Below are 5,406 nucleotides of genomic sequence, written 5' to 3' on the forward strand. Positions count from 1 at the left end.
AGTCATGATATTCAGAACCTGCAGAATAGTCTAACAAACATTGTACAATAAAGGAATGAGTTTCAAAGAAACTCAGTAAGGCAGTTAAATCCATAATAACATAAATGGCAGGATTACAAAACAAACATAAATGCAATATGGTATGAGACAAACAATGAATGTATGAATCTAACTCTATATATGCTGGTCTCTATTGGCAGACATGCTTTAAGTCATAGCACCGTACTTCTTTAGAAAAGTCTCATTCACTCATCATCAGTTGGTAATGGGTCCGGCATCCCTCAGGACATTCCATGGCTTCTACTTAGTTACATCAAGTCAGATCCAGATACGTCCATTCCTCGTCCCTGACGATCCTTTCCGGTATCCTTCACACTAGAGTCCTCATAGTCCCTGACTACGGACTCATCAACCCTACTGGTTATCCACATATGGTAAACGGGAAGCTCTCACATCCTCTCACGGGTTGGTTACCGGTCTTGAGCGCCCGTGAGCCCAAGTCTATCCATATGCAACCCTACCAATAAATGGCCCCCACAATGTGATTCCTGTCCTCTCACGGGTATGTTACCGGTCTTGAGCGCCCATGAATCCCCATTGCTACCACTGGTTGTTCGGTCTCAATACCCCTCCGATTAGGGTCTGACATAACGGGACATCCTAGCCAAACACTACTAGACAGTCCTAGATATGTCATCCAACAGTTTAGGAAGGTGTCCAGAGGGCATCTCCGGAAACATCCCATAATATTCCCGTAGTAGTCCAAGGACAGAAGTGTCAAAAGGACACCTCTCCTTTCCAAACCATACTTAAGCATACACAAGCATCAATTCGTAACATCACATATATGGTAACTTCATATATGGAAAGAAATCAATAATTACAATCAACTTGTATATAACTGGTAAGTAAATCATACATGAGTCAATTCAATATAAATAAGTAATGCTACTGATATCAAGACAGTACAATAGTAGTATAACATTATAAGATATAAACTAAGATATGCACTTTATGTTTTTAAATAAGTAACCATCCTTACCTTTTATAACTTGCAAAGGAATCCTAAGAAATCAAGTAAGATCTTGACAAACTTGAGAAGAAGGTCCTAAACAAGTGTATACAACATATTAGGAAAGATCCCTAACAGAAAAGATACCAAAACATCCAAAGCAGACCAAATCTGGAGTTCTCTTGTACTCATTGGTCGATTGGATTGGTCTATCGCCCCAGATCGACCAATCAGTCGACCAATGAAGACAGTAGCCTACAAAATCAGAGTTTTAAGATATAAGATCCGAATTTGGTGGTTCAAAAGGGTACTAATCATGGGGTAAACTACATTAATAGTTTCCTAACATATAGGGGACCTCAAAACACTAATCGAATCAAGTCTTCAAGATACAAATTAGGAAACAAAAAGTTACCATAATTAGATCAATCATGGTTCTTGAAGAATTCAAGATAGAAATCATAGATAAGAACAGTAGGAGAATGAATCATTGATTCAGATAAAGATATCATGGAAGGCATACTTAGATCTTCAAGAAAATAGACCTAAGAGCATAAATCTAAATAAGGAAACAAAACCTACCATATATGTAACTATCATGATTCATGAAGAAAGCATGGTATGATAGAAGAGAAACATCTAGAGATTGATAGATCATGGATCATGTAAAGAAAACACAGCAATTGACTACTAACATGATCAGTATAGTAGTTCTAAGAAGATCAGAATTCAAATCCAAAGATGAACAAAGACAAGATCATGATTTGATCATGATTCCTTCAAAAGCTTGCAATGATCATGGTTAAGATCATTGCATTAGCCATTAATCCTTAGGAAGATCATAAGAGACAAGTCCAGAGATGTTTGCAACAGAGAATGCAGCATCTCTCTACTGTCTCAACTCAAAAAGGAAAGAAAAACAAAGATGGAGAAGAAGATGAGAGTGTAGACATACCTTTGATGCAAGAGGAAGAGTTTTGACGAAGATCCGTCAAGAAAAACACCAAGGATGCAAGGGAGATGACTTGCAGAGGTCTTTGGTTCGTTCCAAAGAGTTTGGAGGCAGAAAATACGAAGTAGACTCGAGATTGGACTTAAATAGAGCAAGCAAGACCTAATTGCCAAAGACAGAACCCATTGGTCGAGTGGATTGGTCGACTGGTCCGATGGACCAATCGGTCGACCAATCAGTTCAGCAACTGCTAAACAGGGAATTGAAGACCCAGATCAAATCCAATCCTAAAGGGGTTTTGCACACATATCAAGTGACTTACCTAATAGGTAGAAATGCCTTCAAACCATGATAGAGAGCACTCCAAGTCCATCAACTAATCCGATCTTCATCAAGATTCAGTTTCCATAAATAGAACCTCATCATCGATTCTCATGGATTCAAAGCCAGACACCAAGTCCTCCATTGGGATGGCCCAAAGCTGACTTCTTACCTTACTTCGGGTCACTGGACCTACAAATAACAAGGTTTCCGGGTCAAGGTTAGGGCTGGGTTTTACAGAATCTCTGTCGAATCCTAAAGACTCTGAGCTGGCGTAGGTGAAGCAGACGTCCCTGCTCGATGTTGCAGTAACTGATGCAGGCCTCGTACAAAAGCTCGGCCTGTGGTGTGTCGAACATGTCTGGCCTCCGAACCTCCTGTCTAGGCTCTGAAGGAACCTGACCTCTGCCCTTGAGTGCCCCTACAATACGACAACGACCTCTACCTCGTCCTCGCCCTCGCCCTCACCTCTGCATAGTGTGTGTCTGTGAAGGAGACAAGAGACATTTCCAGTTAGTGCTATTTTATGATTTCAGCCAAAAAGGGTATTTTCATAATTTTTCGAAAATTTCAAATTTGGGGAAAATTTGATTTGAACATACTAACATGTGCACAATACTTGGAATTTCATGTCTATGAAGTTTGTTTGAAGAAAATCGATCAAAAACTTGGGTAAAAGTGGAAAATTCAGCAAGAAGGAAAATTTGGGGATTTTGCAATTTAGGTCAAAATGGAATTTTTGAAAAGTTGAAATTGATTAAATCAAATTATATGGACATATCTACAATATCATCTTGAGCATGTAGCAATTGATTTCATGTGAAAATTTCAAGCGGTTTGTGAGAAAACGAAAATTTTCTAAAGTTAACAATTTCGGTACGAAAACGTTGCGAGATGTGCAACAATGTGTTAGAACTTGTTGTCTATGCATGGCATTGTGTTTAAAACCTAGGGAATATGTTTCTAAGTATTCCTAAGCATGATTTCTAGCATTGGATACAAGTGAAACATGGTTTTTGTTGAAATGCAAGCATGAAAAGATGAAGATGGAAGAAGGAATGAAAGATTTACCTTGTATGTGATGATTGTGTGTTGATGTGTTGTTGTTGAAGCACCAAAACATCTCAAGAACACTTGGAAGAACCTTTGGAGACTTTCCCCAAAGCTCTCTCACCTTTGGAAGAGGTTAAAATGAAGTTGGAATGTGAAAATGAGGTTTATAATGCGAATTTTCGTATTCTGTCTTGATTGGTCGACCGGGCCAGTCGACCAATCAATCGACCAATGGACACAGAGACCTCATTTTCGGCTGAATTTTTGGAAATTGTTATTTTTGTCTTATGGATTATTGCTTGATGGCTATATGGATACATTTAAGCATGATTTAAGTTTTCAAATCATTTGAACTTGTGGATTATGTTGAAACTTCGAAATTTGGTATTTTGATGTTCTCGGGTTTTTTTGAATGGTTACTACGAGAAGTGGGCATGGTGAATCCAGTGGTCATGGAGGTGGTGAAATACCTCATGGAGGTGGTGAGACACCTATTGATGGTCATGATCAGCAGACCAATAATGATGATCAGGGTACCCATGAGATACCCGGTGCCCCGAATGTTGGAAGCTTTCGTGATATTGCCAATATTATGGGCAATATGATGCAGCAGCAAGCAGCTCAGTTCAACCAGATGTTGGCGGGTTTCATGACTCTGCATAATGAGACTCGAACTGGTGCTAATGTGAATCCTCATGCATGCATCTTGAATGTGGGAGGTTTAGCTGGAACTCCTCATACCCACCTGATGGAGAGTTTTCTGAAGATGCAAGTGCTCACTTTCATTGGAGTTACCAAGGACCCCTTGTTTCCTAACAAGTGGCTTCGTGAGTTGGAGAAGGCTTTCCGTCATCTGCAATGCTCGGAAGCTCAGAAGATTCTGTTTGCTGAACAGAAGTTGCAACAAGAAGCTGATGCATGGTGGACCTCCACTCGGCCTGTTTTGGAAGGTTTGCATGCAGGAGTTGTAACTTGGGAGTTGTTCAAGGAAGCTTTTTGCATGAATTATTTCCCTGAGGCGGTGAAAGATGCGAAGGAAGCTGAGTATATGGTTCTCGCGCAATGATCTTTGTCTGTGTTGGAATACCAACAGAAGTTTGAGGAACTTCATTTCTTTGCTCCTGATTCTCTGAAGGTCGATCTCGCCAAAGTGAAGAAGTTCTTCAAAGGACTGCGCCCTGCCATTAAAGCTTACCTCACAGTCCAACCTATTGTGAGCTATGCCCAAGTGGTGCAGAACTCGAAGAAGTTGGAAGAAACGGAGAAGGAGAATGCACGTATGCAAAGGCCCTGGCAGCCAAGGAACCCTAGTTTGGTGGATCGTAATGATCGGCGTTTTGTGAGACCTACACCCTACCCCACTCCTACTTTTCATCCTAGGAGTGTAGGTCAGAACCCTGGTTTTCAGCAGCCCGGCCAGTTTAGACAGTATGGCGGGAACCGACCACCAGTGAGTGCAAGTGCTAGGCCTGTGAATGAGAATCCTAGGCCTTTTGTTCAGAAGCCCTCTGTTGCAGCTACCCCAGTTGGACCCAGCAATCCTGTTTGCTTTTTCTGTAAGCAAACTGGTCATTTCGCTCGTGCCTGTTCGAAGCGGCCTGCTCCAGTGGTGAAGAATGTTCCTACTCCTCCCTCTGGTAGAGTGTTCAGTATTTCTAGTGCTGAGTAGGATCCAAGCCATGAAGTGATTACAGGTACATTGTTAGTCGCTTCTATTCCTGCATTTGTCTTATTTGATACGGGTGCATCTCATTCGTTCATGTCATTTGCATTCATCAAGAAGACTGACCTAATCCCTGAGAAATTGTCTAGTTGTTTGTTGATTAGTACACCTACTGGTCCTGTTGTGAAACTAGATAAAGGTTTAGTTAAATGTCCTGTATTGATTGGTGAGAAGAACTTGGAAGCCAATTTTGTACTTCTTGATATGAAGGACTTCGATGTTATTTTGGGAATTGATTGGTTAACAGCCCACAAAGCTGTGTTTCTTTGTTCCTTAAGGAAGATTCAGTTCCATATTTGTGGAAGTCCACTCTTTGAATTTCAAGGTGAGAAAAGAAGGGTTTGT

The sequence above is a fragment of the Hakea prostrata genome, chromosome 4, assembly GCF_041222555.1.
Source record: "Hakea prostrata isolate BN-2017 chromosome 4, UWA_Hpros_2, whole genome shotgun sequence".
NCBI lineage: Eukaryota > Viridiplantae > Streptophyta > Magnoliopsida > Proteales > Proteaceae > Hakea > Hakea prostrata.